This window comes from Pristiophorus japonicus, chromosome 6, assembly GCF_044704955.1.
Source record: "Pristiophorus japonicus isolate sPriJap1 chromosome 6, sPriJap1.hap1, whole genome shotgun sequence".
NCBI classification, from domain to species: domain Eukaryota; kingdom Metazoa; phylum Chordata; class Chondrichthyes; family Pristiophoridae; genus Pristiophorus; species Pristiophorus japonicus.
In genome coordinates this window covers 127,549,203-127,570,268 of record NC_091982.1, presented here as the reverse complement: position 1 = coordinate 127,570,268, position 21,066 = coordinate 127,549,203, and the positions used below count along the sequence as shown (strand labels likewise).

At 61.0% G+C, this 21,066-nt stretch overlaps 1 protein-coding gene across 3 annotated transcripts in view; it reads left to right on the top strand.

The window, feature by feature from the left end:
- LOC139265241 (gamma-aminobutyric acid receptor subunit gamma-4-like) overlaps positions 1-21,066 on the top strand; it is a 707,225-nt gene that overhangs the window by 549,028 nt on the left and 137,131 nt on the right. The window lies entirely within an intron of this gene.

The following is a 21,066-nucleotide window of genomic DNA, read 5'->3' as shown; positions in this document are numbered from 1 at the left end:
CAGTTGATGGAGAGTTGTTGCACTATTGATGGAGCGTTGATGCAGCATTGATGGACAGATGATGGACTGTTGATGGACAGTTGATGCACAGTTGATGGACTGTTGTAGCACCATTGAAGGACAGTTAATGGACAGTTGAGGTTCAATTGATGCACCATTGATGGACAGTTGATGCAACATTGATGGACAGTTGATGGACATTTGATGGACAGTTGATGGGCAGTTGATTGACAGTTGATGGACAGTTGATCCACCATTGATGTACCGTTGATGGACATTTGATGGCCAGTTGATGCACCTTTGATTGTCAGTAGATATAGCATTGATGGACATTTGATGCACCACTGATGGATAGTTGATGGACAGTTGAGGCACCATTAATGGACAGTTTAATGGACAGTTGATGACAGTTGAGGCACCATTGATAGACACTTGATGGACAAGTGATGGACAGTTGATGGACAGTTGATGACAGTTGAGGCACCATTGATGGACACTTGATGGACAATTGATGAACAGTTGCGGCACCATTGATTGGCAGTTGATGGACAGTTGAGGCACCATTGATGGACAGTTGATGGAGAGTTGATGCACTATTGATGGAGCGTTGATGCAGCATTGATGGACAGATGATGGACAGTTGATGGACAGTTGATGCACAGTTGATGGACAGTTGAAGCATCATTGATGGACAGTTAATGGACAGTTGATGCACCATTGATGGACAGTTGATGCACCATTGATGGCCAGTTGATGGAGAGTTGAAGCACCATTGATGGACAGTTGATGCACCATTGATGGACTGTTGATGCACCATTGATGGACAGGTGACGGACAGTTGATGCACCATTGATGGACAGTTGATGGACAGTTGAGGCACCATTGATGGACAGTTGAAGTACAATTGATGGACAGTTGATGCACCATTCATCTACAGTTGTTGGACAGTTGATGCACCATTGATGGACAGTTAATGCACCATTGATGGACAGCTAATGGACAGTTGATGGACAGATGATGGACAGTTGATGAACCATTGATGGACAGTTGATGTTCATGTGATGCACTATTGATGGACAGTTGATGGACTTATAATGGACAGTTGAGGCACCATTGATGGACATTTGATGCACGAATGATGGACAGTTGAGGCACCATTGATGGACAGTTGAGGGAGAGTTGATGCACCATTGATGGACAGTTGATGCACCAATAATGGACCGTTGATGCACCATTGATGGACAGGTGATGGACCGTTGATGCATCATTGATGGACAGGTGATGGACAGTTGATGCACCATTGATGGACAGTTGATGTACAGTTGATGCACCATTGATGGGCAGGTGATGGACAGTTGTTGCACCACTGATGGACAGTTGATGCACCATTGAATGACAGTTGATGCACCATTCATGTACAGTTGTCGGACAGTTGATGCACCATTGCTGGACAGTTAATGCACCATTGATGGACAGCTGATGGACAGCTAATGGACAGTTGATGGACAGATGATGGACAGTTGATGAACCGTTGATGGACAGTTGATGTTCATGTGATGCACTATTGATGGACAGTTGATGGACTTATAATGCACAGTTGAGGCACCATTGATGGACATTTGATGCACGAATGATGGACAGTTGAGGCACCATTGATGGACAGTTGAGGGAGAGTTGATGCACCATTGATGGACAGTTGATGCACCAATAATGGACCGTTGATGCACCATTGATGGACAGTTGATGTACAGTTGATGCACCATTGATGGGCAGGTGATGGACAGTTGTTGCACCACTGATGGACAGTTGATGCACCATTGATGGACAGTTGATGTACAGTTGATGCACCATTGATGGGCAGGTGATGGACAGTTGTTGCACCACTGATGGACAGTTGATGCACCATTGATGGACAGTTGATGTACAGTTGATGCACCATTGATGGGCAGGTGATGGACAGTTGTTGCACCACTGATGGACAGTTGATGCACCATTGAATGACAGTTGATGCACCATTCATGTACAGTTGTCGGACAGTTGATGCACCATTGCTGGACAGTTAATGCACCATTGATGGACGTTTGATGGACAGTTGAGGCACCATTGATGGACAGTTGATGGACAGTTGATGGAAAGTTGAGACACCATTGAGGGACAGTTTTTGCACCATTGATGGACAGTGGATGGACAGTTGCTGCACCATTGATGGACAGTTGATGCACCATTCATATACATTTGTTGGACAGTTGATGCACCATTGCTGGACAGTTAATGCACCATTGATGGACGTTTGATGGACAGTTGATGGAAAGTTGAGGCACCATTGATGGACAGTTAATGCACCATTCATCTACAGTTGATGGACAGTTGAGGCACCATTGAGGGACAGTTGATGCACCATTGATAGACGGGTGACGGACAGTTGATGGAGAGTTGATGCACCATTGATGGACAGTTAATGCACCATTCATCTACAGTTGATGGACAGTTGAGGCACCATTGAGGGACAGTTGATGCACCATTGATGGACAGGCGACGGACAGTTGATGGAGAGTTGATGCACCATTGATGGACAGTTAATGCACCATTCATCTACAGTTGATGGACAGTTGATGCACCATTCATCTACAGTTCTTGGACAGTTGATGCACCATTGATAGACAGTTAATGCACCATTGATGGACAGATGATGGACAGTTGATGCACCACTGATGGACAGCTGATGGACAGTTGATGGACAGATGATGGACAGTTGATGAACCATTGATGGACAGTTGATGTCCTTGTGATGCACTATTGATGGACAGTTGATGGACTTATAATGGAGTGTCGATCCACCATTGATGGACATTTGATGCACAAATGATGGACAGTTGATGCAACATTGATCAACAGTCGATGGACAATTGATGCACCATTGATGGACAGTTGATGGACAGTTGAGGCACCATTGATGAACAGTTGATGCACCAGTGATGGACAGTTGATGCACCATTGATGGACAGTTGATGGACAGTTGATGCACCATTGATGAGCAGTTGATGCACCATTGATGGACAGTTGATGGACAGCTGATGGATATGTGATGCACTATTGATGGACAGGTCAGGCACAGTTGATGGACACTTGATAGACAGTTTTTGCACCATTGAAGGACAGTTGATGGACAGTTGAAGGACAGTTGCTGCACCATTGATGGACAGTTGATGAACTATTGATGGACAATTGATGTTCATGTGATGCACTATTGATGGACAGTTGATGGACTTATAATGGAAAGTCGATCCACCATTGATGGATATTTGATGCATGAATGATTGACAGTTGATGCACCTGTGATGGACAGTTGATGGGCAGTTGATGGACAGTTGATGGACATTTGCTGCACCTGTGATGGACAGTTGATGGACAGTTGATGGACAGTTGGTGTACCATTGATGGACAGTTGATGCAACGTTGATGCATAGTGAAAGAGGAGGTATTAAGGGGTGTAGCAGCTTTGAAAGTGGCCTGAATGAAATGTATCCCAGGCTGTTAACAGAAGTAAAAGAGGAAATAGCAGAGGCTCTGACCATAATTTTCCAATCCTCTCTGGTTACAGGTGTAGTGCCAGAGGACTGGTGTGGGGGGAGTGAGAGAGAGACTGGGGGCAGAGTGAGAGAGAGAGAGATGGGGGAGGGCAAAAGAGAGAGAGAGAGACTGGGGGGGGTGAGCCAGAGAGACTGGGTGGGTTGGGGGTGGGGGTGGGGGTGAGAGAGTCTGGGGGGAGTGAGAGAGAGAGATTGGGGGTGGGGGAGAGAGAGAGACTGGGGGGAGGGGAGTGAGAGAGAGATAGAGAGAGAGTGAGAGAGAAAGAGAGAGACTGGGGGTGGAGAGAGACTGGGATGGCGGGGGTAGAGAGAGACTGGGAAGGAGTGAGAGAGAGACTGGGGGGGTATTGAGAGAGTTGGCGGTTGGGGGGAGAGAGAGAGACTGCGGGGGTGTGAGACAAAGAGTGAGAGAGAGACTGGGGAGGGGGAGAGAGAGAGACCGGGGGGCGGAGAGAGAGAGGCTGGGGGGTATGAGATTGGGGTTGGGGGGAGAGAGAGAGAGACTGGGGGGCAATGAGAGAGAGACTGGTGGGGGGGAGTGAAAGACTGGGGGTGAGAGAGAGAGAGAGAGAGAGAGAGACAGGGAGGAGAGAGAGAGAGAGAGAGAGAGAGACTGGGGAGGAGAGAGAGACGGAGGGAGAGAGAGATGGGGGGGAGGAAGAAACTGGTGGAGGTGAGAGACAGCGATGGGGGGGAAGAGAGAGATGGAGAGAGAGAGAGAGTGAGAGACTGGGGGGAGATAGAGAGACTGGGGGGTGGAGCGAGAGAGAGACTGTGGGGGGAGAGAGAGAGACTGAAGGGGGAGAGACTGGGGGGGGAGAGATTGCGGAGGGTTAGAGACTGGGGGAGGGGGAGAGACTGGGAGGAGAGACTGGGGAGGAGAGACTGCGGAGGGGGGAGACTTGGTGGGGGAGAGACTTGGCAGGGGAGGGAGAGACTGGGAGAGAGAGATTGTGGGGGTGGCGAGAGAGAGAAAGAGAGAGAGACTGGGGGGGAGAGTAAGAGGCTGGAGGAGAGAGAGAGGCTGGGGGAGAGAGAGAGACCGGGGGGGGGGAGAGAGAGAGAGAGAGAGAGAGAGAGAGACGGGGGTGTAGAGTGAGAGACTGTGGGAGGGGGGGGAGAGAGAGAGACTGGGGAGGAGAGAGAGAGAGACTGTGGGGGGGGAGAGAGAGGCTGGGGGGGAGGAGCGAGAGAGGCTGCGGGGGGAAGAGAGAGGGAGACTTGGGGGGTGAGACTGGGGGAGATAGATAGAGACTGGGGGGAGACGAAGAGAGAGACTGGGGGAGAGAGAGAGAGAGAGATTAGGAGTGTGGCATAAGAGAGAGCGGGACTCCGGGGGAGCGAGAGAGTGGGGAAGAGGGAAACTGGGGGGGAGGAGAGAGAGAGACTGGGGAGAGGTTGGAGAGAGAGAGGGAGAGAGAGACTGGGGTGGGGAGAGGGAGAGAGAGTGAGGTTGGGGGACAGAGAGAGCGGCTGGGGGAGAGGGAGAGAGGCTGGGGTGAGAGAGAGAGAAGCTGGGGGAGAGAGCGAGACGGGGGTGGGGGAGAGAGAATTGGGGGGGTGGAGAGACAGAGAGACTGGGAGAGGGGAGAGAGACTGGGGTTTAGAGACTGGTGGGGAGAGAGAGACTGGGGTGAAGAGAGAGAAAGACTGGGGGGGAGAGAGAGAGAGACTTGGGGGAAGCTAGAGAGAGACTGGGGGGTGGGGCGAGAGACTAGGGGGTGGGGAGAGAGACTGGGGGGCGGGAGAGAGAGAGAGACTGGGGGGGTGGGGAGAGAGACTGGGGGTGGAGAGAGAGAGAGATTCGGTGGGGGAAGAGAGCGAGAGACTGGGGGGTGGGGCGAGAGACTAGGGGGTGGGGAGAGAGACTGGGGGGATGGGAGAGAGAGACGGGGGGTGGAGAGAGAGAGACTGGGGTGGAGAGAGAGAGAGACTGGGGGGAGAGAGAGACTGGGGGGCGGGAGAGAGAGAGAGACTGGGGGGGTGGGGAGAGAGACTGGGGGTGGAGAGAGAGAGAGATTCGGTGGGGGAAGAGAGCGAGAGACTGGGGGGGTGGGGAGAGAGACTGAGGGGGGGAGGGAGAGAGAGACTGGGGTGGAGAGAGAGAGACTCGGTGGGGAAAGAGAGAGAGAGACTGGGGGGGTGGGGAGAGAGACTCGGTGGGGAGAGAGACTGGGGGTGGAGAGAGAGAGTGACTCGGGGGTGGGGGGAGAGAGAGAGAGAGAGACTAGGGGTTTGAGAGAGAGACTGGGGAGGGAGAGAGAGAAACTGCGGGGGGCGATGTACTCGGACTGGGGTAAGGCACTTTGGCTGGCCCTTGCTGTCTTCTGGAGAGCTCTGTCCTCTGTCACTTCAGGAAGTCAAAGTGGATCAAGTTACAATTTGTAAAGTCAGTGAGACCTTGGGATGGGCGGTTCCAGTTACACATTCCTGGGAAACTTCAGGGTGTGGCTTATCCTCCATGGAGACCAATCATAGACAAAGGGTGGAGCATGGTGGCAATTTTTACAGTACAAATAAGCACATCTATAAAATTATGAGGGTCCTGGATAGAGTGGATAGGACGGACCTATTTCCCTTGGCAGGGGGGTCAACAACCAGGGGCATGGATTTAAAGTAATTGGGGGGAAGTTTAGAGGGGATTTGAGGGGAAATGTCTTCACCCAGAGGATAGTGGGGTCTGGAACTCACTGCCTGAAAATGTGATAGAGGCAGAAACCCTCACCACATTGAACAAGTACTTGGATGTGCACTTGAAATGCGGACCGAGAGCTGGAAAGTGGGATTAGGCTGGATAGCTCTTGGTCGGCCGGCTCGGACACGATGGGCCGAAATGGCCTCCTTCCGTGCTGTAATTGTCTATGGTTGTATGACGGACAGTTGATACACAGTGGAAGCACCATAGAAATGTTAGACATGAGTCTCCCGATGTTTTCATGCGCTTCCATATCCTGCGGTCCTCATTAGCATTGATCTGGAGGCACTGTGTCTGGGATTTCCACACACTCTCACCTCCCCTCCCCCACACAGTCCGCACCCCTTCCCCTCCTCCACACACTCTGACCCTCCCCTCCCCCACACAGTCCGCACCCCCTCCCCTCCCCCACACACTCTGACCCTCCCCTCCCCCACACAGTCCGCACCCCCTCCCCTCCCCCACACACTCTGACCCTCCCCTCTCCCACACACTCTGACCCTCCCCTCCCCCACACACTCTGACCCTCCCCTCCCCCACACACTCTGACCCTCCCCTCCCCCACACACTCTGACCCTCCCCTCCCCCACACAGTCCGCACCCCCTCCCCTCCCCCACACACTCTGACCCTCCCCTCCCCCACACAGACTGACCCTCTCCTCCCCCACACACTCTGACCCTCCCCTCCCCCACACACTCTGACCCTCCCCTCCCCCACACACTCTGACCCTCTCCTCCCCCACACACTCTGACCCTCTCCTCCCCCACACACTCTGACCCTCTCCTCCCCCACACACTCTGACCCTCTCCTCCCCCACACACTCTGACCCTCCCCTCCCCCACACACTCTGACCCTCTCCTCCCCCACACACTCTGACCCTCCCCCACACATTCTGACCCTCCCCTCCCCCACACAGCTCTCACCTCCCCTCCCCCACACAGTCCGCACCCCCTCCCCTCCCCCACACACTCTGACCCTCCCCTCCCCCACACACTCTGACCCTCCCCTCCCCCACACAGACTGACCCTCCCCTCCCCCACACACTCTGACCCTCTCCTCCCCCACACACTCTGACCCTCCCCTCCCCCACACAGACTGACCCTCCCCTCCCCCACACACTCTGACCCTCTCCTCCCCCACACTCTCTGAACCCTCCCCTCCCCCACACACTCTGACCCTCCCCTCTCCCACACACTCTGACCCTCCCCTTCACCCACACACTCTGACCCTCCCCTCCCCCACACACTCTGACCCTCTCCTCCCCCACACACTCTGACCGTCCCCTCCCCCACACACTCTGACCCTCTCCTCCCCCACACACTCTGACCCTCCCCTTCCCCACACACTCTGACCCTCCCCTCCCCCACACACTCTGACCCTCCCCTCCCCCACACACTCTGACCCTCCCCTCTCCCACACACTCTGACCCTCCCCTCTCCCACACACTCTGACCCTCCCCTCCCCCACACACTCTGACCCTCCCCTCCCCCACACACTCTGACCCTCCCCTCTCCCACACACTCTGACCCTCCCCTCCCCCACACACTCTGACCCTCCCCTCCCCCACACACTCTGACCCTCCCCTCCCCCACACACTCTGACCCTCCCCTCCCCCACACACTCTGACCCTCCCCTCCCCCACACACTCTGACCCTCCCCTCCCCCACACAGACTGACCCTCCCCTCCCCCACACGCTCTGACCCTCCCCTCCCCCACACACTCTGACCCTCTCCTCCCCCACACACTCTGACCCTCCCCTCTCCCACACACTCTGACCCTCCCCTCCCCCACACACTCTGACCCTCCCCTCCCCCACACAGACTGACCCTCCCCTCCCCCACACACTCTGACCCTCCCCTCCCCCACACAGACTGACCCTCCCCTCCCCCACACACTCTGAACCCTCCCCTCCCCCACACACTCTGACCCTCTCCTCCCCCACACACTCTGACCCTCCCCTCCCCCACACAGACTGACCCTCCCCTCCCCCACACACTCTGAACCCTCCCCTCCCCCACACACTCTGACCCTCTCCTCCCCCACACATTCTGACCCTCCCCTCCCCCACACACTCTGACCCTCCCCTCCCCCACACACTCTGACCCTCCCCTCCCCCACACAGACTGACCCTCCCCTCCCCCACACACTCTGACCCTCCCCTCCCCCACACACTCTGACCCTCCCCTCCCCCACACAGACTGACCCTCCCCTCCCCCACACACTCTGACCCTCCCCTCCCCCACACACTCTGACCCTCCCCTCCCCCACACACTCTGACCCTCCCCTCCCCCACACACTCTGAACCCTCCCCTCCCCCACACAGACTGACCCTCTCCTCCCCCACACAGTCCGCACCCCCTCCCCTCCCCCACACACTCTGACCCTCCCCTCCCCCACACAGTCCGCACCCCCTCCCCTCCCCCACACACTCTGACCCTCCCCTCCCCCACACAGACTGACCCTCCCCTCCCCCACACACTCTGACCCTCCCCTCCCACACACACTCTGACCCTCCCCTCCCCCACACACTCTGACCCTCCCCTCTCCCACACACTCTGACCCTCCCCTCCCCCACACACTCTGACCCTCCCCTCTCCCACACACTCTGACCCTCCCCTCCCCCACACACTCTGACCCTCCCCTCTCCCACACACTCTGACCCTCCCCTCTCCCACACAGACTGACCCTCCCCTCCCCCACAGACTCTGACCCTCCCCTCTCCCACACAGACTGACCCTCCCCTCTCCCACACACTCTGACCCTCCCCTCCCCCACACACTCTGACCCTCCCCTCCCCCACACACTCTGACCCTCCCCTCCCCCACAGACTCTGACCCACCCCTCTCCCACACACTCTGACCCTCCCCTCTCCCACACAGACTGACCCTCCCCTCTCCCACACACTCTGACCCTCCCCTCTCCCACACAGACTGACCCTCCCCTCCCCCACACACTCTGACCCTCCCCTCCCCCACACAGTCCGCACCCCCTCCCCTCTCCCACACACTCTGACCCTCCCCTCTTCCACACAGTCCGCACCCCCTCCCCTCTCCCACACACTCTGACCCTCCCCTCCCCCACACGCGCTGACCCTCCCCTCTCCCACACACTCTGACCCTCCCCTCCCCCACACATTCTGACCCTCCCCTCCCCCACACACTCTGACCCTCCCCTCTCTCACACACTCTGACCCTCCCCTCCCCCACACACTCTGACCCTCCCCTCTCCCACACACTCTGACCCTCCCCTCTCCCACACACTCTGACCCTCCCCTCCCCCACCCATTCTGACCCTCCCCTCCCCCACACACTCTGACCCTCCCCTCTCACACACACTCTGACCCTCCCCTCTCCCACACACTCTGACCTTCCCCTCCCCCACACATTCTGACCCTCCCCTCCCCCACACACTCTGACCCTCCCCTCTCCCACACACTCTGACCCTCCCCTCCCCCACACACTCTGACCCTCCCCTCTCCCACACACTCTGACCCTCCCCTCTCACACACACTCTGACCCTCCCCTCTCCCACACACTCTGACCTTCCCCTCCCCCACACATTCTGACCCTCCCCTCCCCCACACACTCTGACCCTCCCCTCTCCCACACACTCTGACCCTCCCCTCCCCCACACACTCTGACCCTCCCCTCTCCCACACACTCTGACCCTCCCCTCTCCCACACACTCTGACCCTCCCCTCCCCCTCACAGACTGACCCTCCCCTCTCCCACACACTCTGACACTCCCCTCCCCCTCACAGACTGACCCTCCCCTCTCCCACACACTCTGACCCTCCCCTCCCCCACACACTCTGACCCTCCCCTCTCCCACACACTCTGACCCTCCCCTCCCCCACACACTCTGACCCTCCCCTACCCCACACAGACTGACCCTCCCCTCTCCCACACACTCTGACCCTCCCCTCCCCCACACAGACTGACCCTCCCCTCCCCCACATACTCTGACCCTCCCCTCTCCCACACACTCTGACCCTCTCCTCCCCCACACAGACTGACCCTCCCCTCTCCCACACTCTCTGACCCTCCCCTCCCCCACACACTCTGACCCTCCCCTACCCCACACAGACTGACCCTCCCCTCTCCCACACACTCTGACCCTCCCCTCCCCCACACAGACTGACCCTCCCCTCCCCCACACACTCTGACACTCCCCTCCCCCACACAGACTGACGCTCCCCTCTCCCACACACTCTGACCCTCCCCTCCCCCACACACTCTGACCCTCCCCTACCCCACACAGACTGACCCTCCCCTCTCCCACACAGACTGACCCTCCCCTCCCCCACACAGACTGACTCTCCCCTCCCCCACACACTCTGACCCTCCCCTCCTCCACAAACTGCCCTCCCCTCCCCCACAGACTGACCCTCCCCTCCCCCACACACTCTAACCCTTCCCTCTCCCATACACTCTGACCCTCCCCATCACCACACAGACTGACCCTCCCCTCCCCCACACACTCTGACCGTCCCCTACCCCACACAGACTGACCCTCCCCTCTCCCACACACTCTGACCCTCCCCTCCCCCACACACTCTGACCCTCCCCTCTCCCACACACTCTGACCCTCCCCTCCCACACACACTCTGACCCTCCCCTCTCCCACACACTCTGACCCTCCCCTCCCCCACACACTCTGACCCTCCCCTCTCCCACACACTCTGACCCTCCCCTCCCCCACACACTCTGACCCTCCCCTCTCCCACACACTCTGACCCTCCCCTCCCCCACACACTCTGACCCACCCCTCCCCCACACACTCTGACCCTCCCATCCCCCACACAGACTGACCCTCCCCTCTCCCGCACACTCTGACCCTCCCCTCCCCCACACACTCTGACCCTACCCTACCCCACACACTCTGACCCTCCCCTCCCCCACACACTCTGACCCTCCCCTCTCCCACACACTCTGACCCTCCCCTCCCCCACACACTCTGACCCTCCCCTCTCCCACACACTCTGACCCTCCCCTCCCCCACACACTCTGACCCACCCCTCCCCCACACACTCTGACCCTCCCATCCCCCACACAGACTGACCCTCCCCTCTCCCACACACTCTGACCCTCCCCTTCCCCACACAGACTGACCCTCCCCTCCCCCACACACTCTGACCCTCCCCTCTCCCACACAGACTGACCCTCCCCTCTCCCACACACTCTGAACCTTCCCTCCCCCACACACTCTGAACCCTCCCCTCCCCCACACACTCTGACCCTCCCCTCCCCCACACATTCTGACCCTCCCCTCCCCCACACACTCTGACCCTCCCCTCTCCCACACACTCTGACCCTCCCCTTCCCCACACACTCTGACCCTCCCCTCCCCCAGACACTCTGACCCTCCCCTCCCCCACACACTCTGACCCTGCCCTCTCCCACACACTCTGACCCTCCCCTCTCCCACACACTCTGACCCTCCCCCACACACTCTGACCCTCCCCTCTACCACACACTCTGACCCTCCCCTCCCCCACACACTCTGACCCTCCCCCACACACTCTGACCCTCCCCTCTCCCACACACTCTGACCCTCCCCTCCCCCACACACTCTGACCCTCCCCTCCCCCACACACTCTGACCCTCCCCTCCCCCACACGCTCTGACCCTCCCCTTCCCCACACACTCTGACCCTCCCCTCCCCCACACACTCTGACCCTCCCCCACACACTCTGACCCTCCCCTCTCCCACACACTCTGACCCTCCCCTCCCCCACACACTCTGACCCTCCCCCACACACTCTGACCCTCCCCTCTCCCACACACTCTGACCCTCCCCTCCCCCACACGCTCTGACCCTCCCCTCTCCCACACACTCTGACCCTCCCCTCCCCCACACATTCTGACCCTCCCCTCCCCCACACACTCTGACCCTCCCCTCTCCAACACACTCTGACCCTCCCCTCCCCCACACACTCTGACCCTCCCCTCCCCCACACACTCTGACCCTCCCCTCTCCCACACACTCTGACACTCCCCTCCCCCTTACAGACTGACCCTTCCCTCTCCCACACACTCTGACCCTCCCCTCCCTCACACACTCTGACACTCCCATCCCCCACACAGACTGACCCTCCCCTCTCCCACACACTCTGACCCTCCCCTCCCCCACACAGACTGACCCTCCCCTCCCCCACACACTCTGACCCTCCCCTCCCCCACACACTCTGACCCTCCCCTCTCCCACACACTCTGACACTCCCCTCCCCCTCACAGACTGACCCTTCCCTCTCCCACACACTCTGACCCTCCCCTCCCTCACACACTCTGACACTCCCATCCCCCACACAGACTGACCCTCCCCTCTCCCACACACTCTGACCCTCCCCTCCCCCACACACTCTGACCCTCCCCTCTCCCACACACTCTGACCCTCCCCTCTCCCACACACTCTGACCCTCCCCTCTCCCACACACTCTGACCCTCCCCTCCCCCACACACTTTGACCCTCCCCTCTCCCACACACTCTGACCCTCCCCTCCCCCACACACTCTGACCCACCCCTCCCCCACACACTCTGACCCTCCCCTCCCCCACACACTCTGACCCTCCCCTCCCCCACACACTCTGACCCTCCCCTCTCCCACACACTCTGACCCTCTCCTCCCCCACACACTCTGACCCTCCCCTCTCCCACAATCTCTGACCCTCCCCTCCCCCACACAGACTGACCCTCCCCTCCCCCACATACTCTGACCCTCCCCTCTCCCACACACTCTGACACTCCCCTCCCCCACACAGACTGACCCTCCCCTCTCCCACACACTCTGACCCTCCCCTCCCCCACACACTCTGACCCTCACCTACCCCACACAGACTGACCCTCCCCTCTCCCACACACTCTGACCCTCCCCTCCCCCACACACACTGACCCTCCCCTCCCCCACACACTCTGACCCTCCCCTACCCCACACAGACTGACCCTCCCCTCTCCCACACACTCTAACCCTTCCCTCTCCCATACACTCTGACCCTCCCCTTTCCCACACAGACTGACCCTCCCCTCCCCCACACACTCTGACCCTCCCCTCTCCCACACAGACTGACCCTCCCCTCTCCCATACACTCTGAACCCTCCCCTCCCCCACACACTCTGACCCTCCCCTCTCCCACACACTCTGACCCTCCCCTCCCCCACACGCTCTGACCCTCCCCTCTCCCACACACTCTGGCCCTCCCCTCCCCCACACATTCTGACCCTCCCCTCCCTCACACACTCTGACACTCCCATCCCCCACACAGACTGACCCTCCCCTCTCCCACACACTCTGACCCTCCCCTCCCCCACACACTCTGACCCTACCCTACCCCACACAGACTGACCCTCCCCTCTCCCACACACTCTGAACCCTTCCCTCTCCCACACACTCTGAACCCTCCCCTCCCCCACACACTCTGAACCCTCCCCTCCCCCACACACTCTGACCCTCCCCTCCCCCACACATTCTGACCCTCCCCTCCCCCACACACTCTGACCCTCCCCTCTCCCACACACTCTGACCCTCCCCTCCCCCACACACTCTGACCCTCCCCTCTCCCACACACTCTGACCCTCCCCTCTCCCACACACTCTGAACCCTCCCCTCCCCCACACACTCTGAACCCTCCCCTCCCCCACACACTCTGACCCTCCCCTCCCCCACACATTCTGACCCTCCCCTCCCCCACACACTCTGACCCTCCCCTCTCCCACACACTCTGACCCTCCCCTCTCCCACACACTCTGACCCTCCCCTCCCCCACACACTCTGACCCTCCCCTCCCCCACACACTCTGACCCTCCCCTCCCCCACACGCTCTGACCCTCCCCTTCCCCACACACTCTGACCCTCCCCTCCCCCACACACTCTGACCCTCCCCCACACACTCTGACCCTCCCCTCTCCCACACACTCTGACCCTCCGCTCCCCCACACACTCTGACCCTCCCCTCTCCCACACACTCTGACCCTCCCCTCCCCCACACGCTCTGACCCTCCCCTCTCCCACACACTCTGACCCTCCCCTTCCCCACATATGCTGACCCTCCCCTCCCCCACACACTCTGACCCTCCCCTCCCTCACACACTCTGACACTCCCATCCCCCACACAGACTGACCCTCCCCTCCCTCACACACTCTGACACTCCCATCCCCCACACAGACTGACCCTCCCCTCTCCCACACACTCTGACCCTCCCCTCCCCCACATACTCTGACCCTCCCCTCTCCCACACACTCTGACACTCCCCTCCCCCACACAGACTGACCCTCCCCTCTCCCACACACTCTGACCCTCCCCTCCCCCACACACTCTGACCCTCACCTACCCCACACAGACTGACCCTCCCCTCTCCCACACACTCTGACCCTCCCCTCCCCCACACACACTGACCCTCCCCTCCCCCACACACTCTGACCCTCCCCTCCCCCACAAACTGCCCTCCCCTCCCCCACAGACTGACCCTCCCCTCCCCCACACACTCTAACCCTTCCCTCTCCCATACACTCTGACCCTCCCCTTCCCCACACAGACTGACCCTCCCCTCTCCCACACACTCTGACCCTCCCCTCCCCCACACGCTCTGACCCTCCCCTCTCCCACACACTCTGGCCCTCCCCTCCCCCACACATTCTGACCCTCCCCTCCCTCACACACTCTGACACTCCCATCCCCCACACAGACTGACCCTCCCCTCTCCCACACACTCTGACCCTCCCCTCCCCCACACACTCTGACCCTACCCTACCCCACACAGACTGACCCTCCCCTCTCCCACACACTCTGAACCCTCCCCTCTCCCACACACTCTGAACCCTCCCCTCCCCCACACACTCTGAACCCTCCCCTCCCCCACACACTCTGACCCTCCCCTCCCCCACACATTCTGACCCTCCCCTCCCCCACACACTCTGACCCTCCCCTCTCCCACACACTCTGACCCTCCCCTCCCCCACACACTCTGACCCTCCCCTCCCCCAGACACTCTGACCCTCCCCTCCCCCACACACTCTGACCCTCCCCTCTCCCACACACTCTGACCCTCCCCTCCCCCACACACTCTGACCCTCCCCCACACACTCTGACCCTCCCCTCTCCCACACACTCTGACCCTCCCCTCCCCCACACACTCTGACCCTCCCCTCCCCCACACACTCTGACCCTCCCCTCCCCCACACGCTCTGACCCTCCCCTTCCCCACACACTCTGACCCTCCCCTCCCCCACACACTCTGACCCTCCCCCACACACTCTGACCCTCCCCTCTCCCACACACTCTGACCCTCCCCTCCCCCACACACTCTGACCCTCCCCTCTCCCACACACTCTGACCCTCCCCTCCCCCACACGCTCTGACCCTCCCCTCTCCCACACACTCTGACCCTCCCCTTCCCCACATATTCTGACCCTCCCCTCCCCCACACACTCTGACCCTCCCCTCTCCCACACACTCTGACCCTCCCCTCCCCCACACACTCTGACCCTCCCCTCCCCCACACACTCTGACCCTCCCCTCTCCCACACACTCTGACACTCCCCTCCCCCTCACAGACTGACCCTCCCCTCTCCCACACACTCTGACCCTCCCCTCCCTCACACACTCTGACACTCCCATCCCCCACACAGACTGACCCTCCCCTCTCCCACACACTCTGACCCTCCCCTCCCCCACACAGACTGACCCTCCCCTCCCCCACACACTCTGACCCTCCCCTCCCCCACAAACTGCCCTCCCCTCCCCCACAGACTGACCCTCCCCTCCCCCACACACTCTAACTCTTCCCTCTCCCATACACTCTGACCCTCCCCTTCCCCACACAGACTGACCCTCCCCTCCCCCACACACTCTGACCCTCCCCTCTCCCACACAGACTGACCCTCCCCTCTCCCACACACTCTGAACCCTCCCCTCCCCCACACACTCTGAACCCTCCCCTCCCCCACACACTCTGACCCTCCCCTCTCCCACACACTCTGACCCTCCCCTCCCCCACACATTCTGACCCTCCCCTCCCCCACACACTCTGACCCTCCCCCACACACTCTGACCCTCCCCTCTCCCACACACTCTGACCCTCCCCTCCCCCACACACTCTGACCCTCCCCTCCCCCACACACTCTGACCCTCCCCTCCCCCACACACTCTGACCCTCCCCTTCCCCACACACTCTGACCCTCCCCTCTCCCACACACTCTGACCCTCCCCTCCCCCACACACTCTGACCCTCCCCTCCCCCACACACTCTGAAATCCCCTCCCCCACACAGACTGACGCTCCCCTCTCCCACACACTCTGACCCTCCCCTCCCCCACACACTCTGACCCTCCCCTACCCCACACAGACTGACCCTCCCCTCTCCCACACACTCTGACCCTCCCCTCCCCCACACAGACTGACCCTCCCCTCCCCCACACACTCTGACCCTCCCCTCCCCCACAAACTGCCCTCCCCTCCCCCACAGACTGACCCTCCCCTCCCCCACACACTCTAACCCTTCCCTCTCCCATACACTCTGACCCTCCCCATCCCCACACAGACTGACCCTCCCCTCCCCCACACACTCTGACCCTCCCCTACCCCACACAGACTGACCCTCCCCTCTCCCACACACTCTGACCCTCCCCTCCCCCACACGCTCTGACCCTCCCCTCTCCCACACACTCTGACCCTCCCCTCTCCCACACACTCTGACCCTCCCCTCCCCCACACACTCTGACCCTCCCCTCTCCCACACACTCTGACCCTCCCCTCCCCCACACACTCTGACCCACCCCTCCCCCACACACTCTGACCCTCCCCTCCCCCACACACTCTGACCCTCCCCTCTCCCACACACTCTGACCCTCCCCTCTCCCACACAGACTGACCCTCCCCTCTCCCATACACTCTGAACCCTCCCCTCCCCCACACACTCTGACCCTCCCCTCTCCCACACACTCTGACCCTCCCCTCCCCCACACGCTCTGACCCTCCCCTCTCCCACACACTCTGGCCCTCCCCTCCCCCACACATTCTGACCCTCCCCTCCCTCACACACTCTGACACTCCCATCCCCCACACAGACTGACCCTCCCCTCTCCCACACACTCTGACCCTCCCCTCCCCCACACACTCTGACCCTACCCTACCCCACACAGACTGACCCTCCCCTCTCCCACACACTCTGAACCCTCCCCTCTCCCACACACTCTGAACCCTCCCCTCCCCCACACACTCTGAACCCTCCCCTCCCCCACACACTCTGACCCTCCCCTCCCCCACACATTCTGACCCTCCCCTCCCCCACACACTCTGACCCTCCCCTCTCCCACACACTCTGACCCTCCCCTCCCCCACACACTCTGACCCTCCCCTCCCCCAGACACTCTGACCCTCCCCTCCCCCACACACTCTGACCCTCCCCTCTCCCACACACTCTGACCCTCCCCTCTCCCACACACTCTGACCCTCCCCTCCCCCACACACTCTGACCCTCCCCCACACACTCTGACCCTCCCCTCTCCCACACACTCTGACCCTCCCCTCCCCCACACACTCTGACCCTCCCCTCCCCCACACACTCTGACCCTCCCCTCCCCCACACGCTCTGACCCTCCCCTTCCCCACACACTCTGACCCTCCCCTCCCCCACACACTCTGACCCTCCCCCACACACTCTGACCCTCCCCTCTCCCACACACTCTGACCCTCCCCTCCCCCACACACTCTGACCCTCCCCTCTCCCACACACTCTGACCCTCCCCTCCCCCACACGCTCTGACCCTCCCCTCTCCCACACACTCTGACCCTCCCCTTCCCCACATATTCTGACCCTCCCCTCCCCCACACACTCTGACCCTCCCCTCTCCCACACACTCTGACCCTCCCCTCCCCCACACACTCTGACCCTCCCCTCCCCCACACACTCTGACCCTCCCCTCTCCCACACACTCTGACACTCCCCTCCCCCTCACAGACTGACCCTCCCCTCTCCCACACACTCTGACCCTCCCCTCCCTCACACACTCTGACACTCCCATCCCCCACACAGACTGACCCTCCCCTCTCCCACACACTCTGACCCTCCCCTCCCCCACACAGACTGACCCTCCCTCCCCCACACACTCTGACCCTCCCCTCCCCCACAAACTGCCCTCCCCTCCCCCACAGACTGACCCTCCCCTCCCCACACACTCTAACTCTTCCCTCTCCCATACACTCTGACCCTCCCCTTCCCCACACAGACTGACCCTCCCCTCCCCACACACTCTGACCCTCCCCTCTCCCACACAGACTGACCCTCCCCTCTCCCACACACTCTGAACCCTCCCCCTCCCCCACACACTCTGAACCCTCCCCTCCCCCACACACTCTGACCCTCCCCTCTCCCACACACTCTGACCCTCCCCTCCCCCACACATTCTGACCCTCCCCTCCCCCACACACTCTGACCCTCCCCCACACACTCTGACCCTCCCCTCTCCCACACACTCTGACCCTCCCCTCCCCCACACACTCTGACCCTCCCCTCCCCCACACACTCTGACCCTCCCCTCCCCCACACACTCTGACCCTCCCCTTCCCCACACACTCTGACCCTCCCCTCTCCCACACACTCTGACCCTCCCCTCCCCCACACACTCTGACCCTCCCCTCCCCCACACACTCTGAAATCCCCTCCCCCACACAGACTGACGCTCCCCTCTCCCACACACTCTGACCCTCCCCTCCCCCACACACTCTGACCCTCCCCTACCCCACACAGACTGACCCTCCCCTCTCCCACACACTCTGACCCTCCCCTCCCCCACACAGACTGACCCTCCCCTCCCCCACACACTCTGACCCTCCCCTCCCCCACAAACTGCCCTCCCCTCCCCCACAGACTGACCCTCCCCTCCCCCACACACTCTAACCCTTCCCTCTCCCATACACTCTGACCCTCCCCATCCCCACACAGACTGACCCTCCCCTCCCCCACACACTCTGACCCTCCCCTACCCCACACAGACTGACCCTCCCCTCTCCCACACACTCTGACCCTCCCCTCCCCCACACGCTCTGACCCTCTCCCCTCTCCCACACACTCTGACCCTCCCCTCTCCCACACACTCTGACCCTCCCCTCCCCCACACACTCTGACCCTCCCCTCTCCCACACACTCTGACCCTCCCCTCCCCCACACACTCTGACCCACCCCTCCCCCACACACTCTGACCCTCCCCTCCCCCACACACTCTGACCCTCCCCTCTCCCACACACTCTGACACTCCCCTCCCCCTCACAGACTGACCCTCCCCTCTCCCACACACTCTGACCCTCCCCTCCCTCACACACTCTGACACTCCCATCCCCCACACAGACTGACCCTCCCCTCTCCCACACACTCTGACCCTCCCCTCCCCCACACACTCTGACCCTCCCCTACCCCACACAGACTGACCCTCCCCTCTCCCACACACTCTGACCCTCCCCTCCCCCACACAGACTGACCCTCCCCTCCCCCACATACTCTGACCCTCCCCTCTCTCACACACTCTGACACTCCCCTCCCCCACACAGACTGACCCTCCCCTCTCCCACACACTCTGACCCTCCCCTCCCCCACACACTCTGACCCTCACCTACCCCACACAGACTGACCCTCCCCTCTCCCACACACTCTGACCCTCCCCTCCCCCACACAGACTGACCCTCCCCTCCCCCACACACTCTGACCCTCCCCTCCCCCACAAACTGCCCTCCCCTCCGCCACAGACTGACCCTCCCCTCCCCCACACACTCTAACCCTTCCCTCTCCCATACACTCTGACCCTCCCCTTCCCCACACAGACTGACCCTCCCCTCCCCCACACACTCTGACCCTCCCCTCTCCCACACAGACTGACCCTCCCCTCTCCCACACACTCTGAACCCTCCCCTCCCCCACACACTCTGAACCCTCCCCTCCCCCACACACTCTGACCCCTCCCCTCCCCACACACTCTGACCCTCCCCTCTCCCACACACTCTGACCCTCCCCTCCCCCACACGCTCTGACCCTCCCCTCTCCCACACACTCTGGCCCTCCCCTCCCCACACATTCTGACCCTCCCCTCCCCCACACACTCTGACCCTCCCCTCTCCCACACACTCTGACCCTCCCCTCCCCCACACACTCTGACCCTCCCCTCTCCCACACACTCTGACCCTCCCCTCCCCACACACTCTGACCCTCCCCTCCCCCACACACTCTGACCCTCCCCTCTCCCACACACTCTGACACTCCCCTCCCCCTCACAGACTGACCCTCCCCTCTCCCACACACTCTGACCCTCCCCTCCCTCACATACTCTGACACTCCCATCCCCCCACACAGACTGACCCTCCCCTCTCCCACACACTCTGACCCTCCCCTCCCCCACACACTCTGACCCTCCCCTACCCCACACAGACTGACCCTCCCCTCTCCCACACACTCTGACTCTCCCCTCCCCCACACAGACTGACCCTCCCCTCCCCCACATACTCTGACCCTCCCCTCCCCCACACACTCTGACCCTCCCCTACCCCACATAGACTTTCCCTCCCCTCTCCCACACACTCTGACCCTCCCCTCCCCCACACAGACTGACCCTCCCCTCCCCCACACACTCTGACCCTCCCCTCCCCCACAAACTGCCCTCCCCTCCCCCACAGACTGACCCTCCCCTCCCCCACACACTCTAACTCTTCCCTCTCCCATACACTCTGACCCTCCCCTTCCCCACACAGACTGACCCTCCCCTCCCCCACACACTCTGAACCCTCCCCTCCCCCAC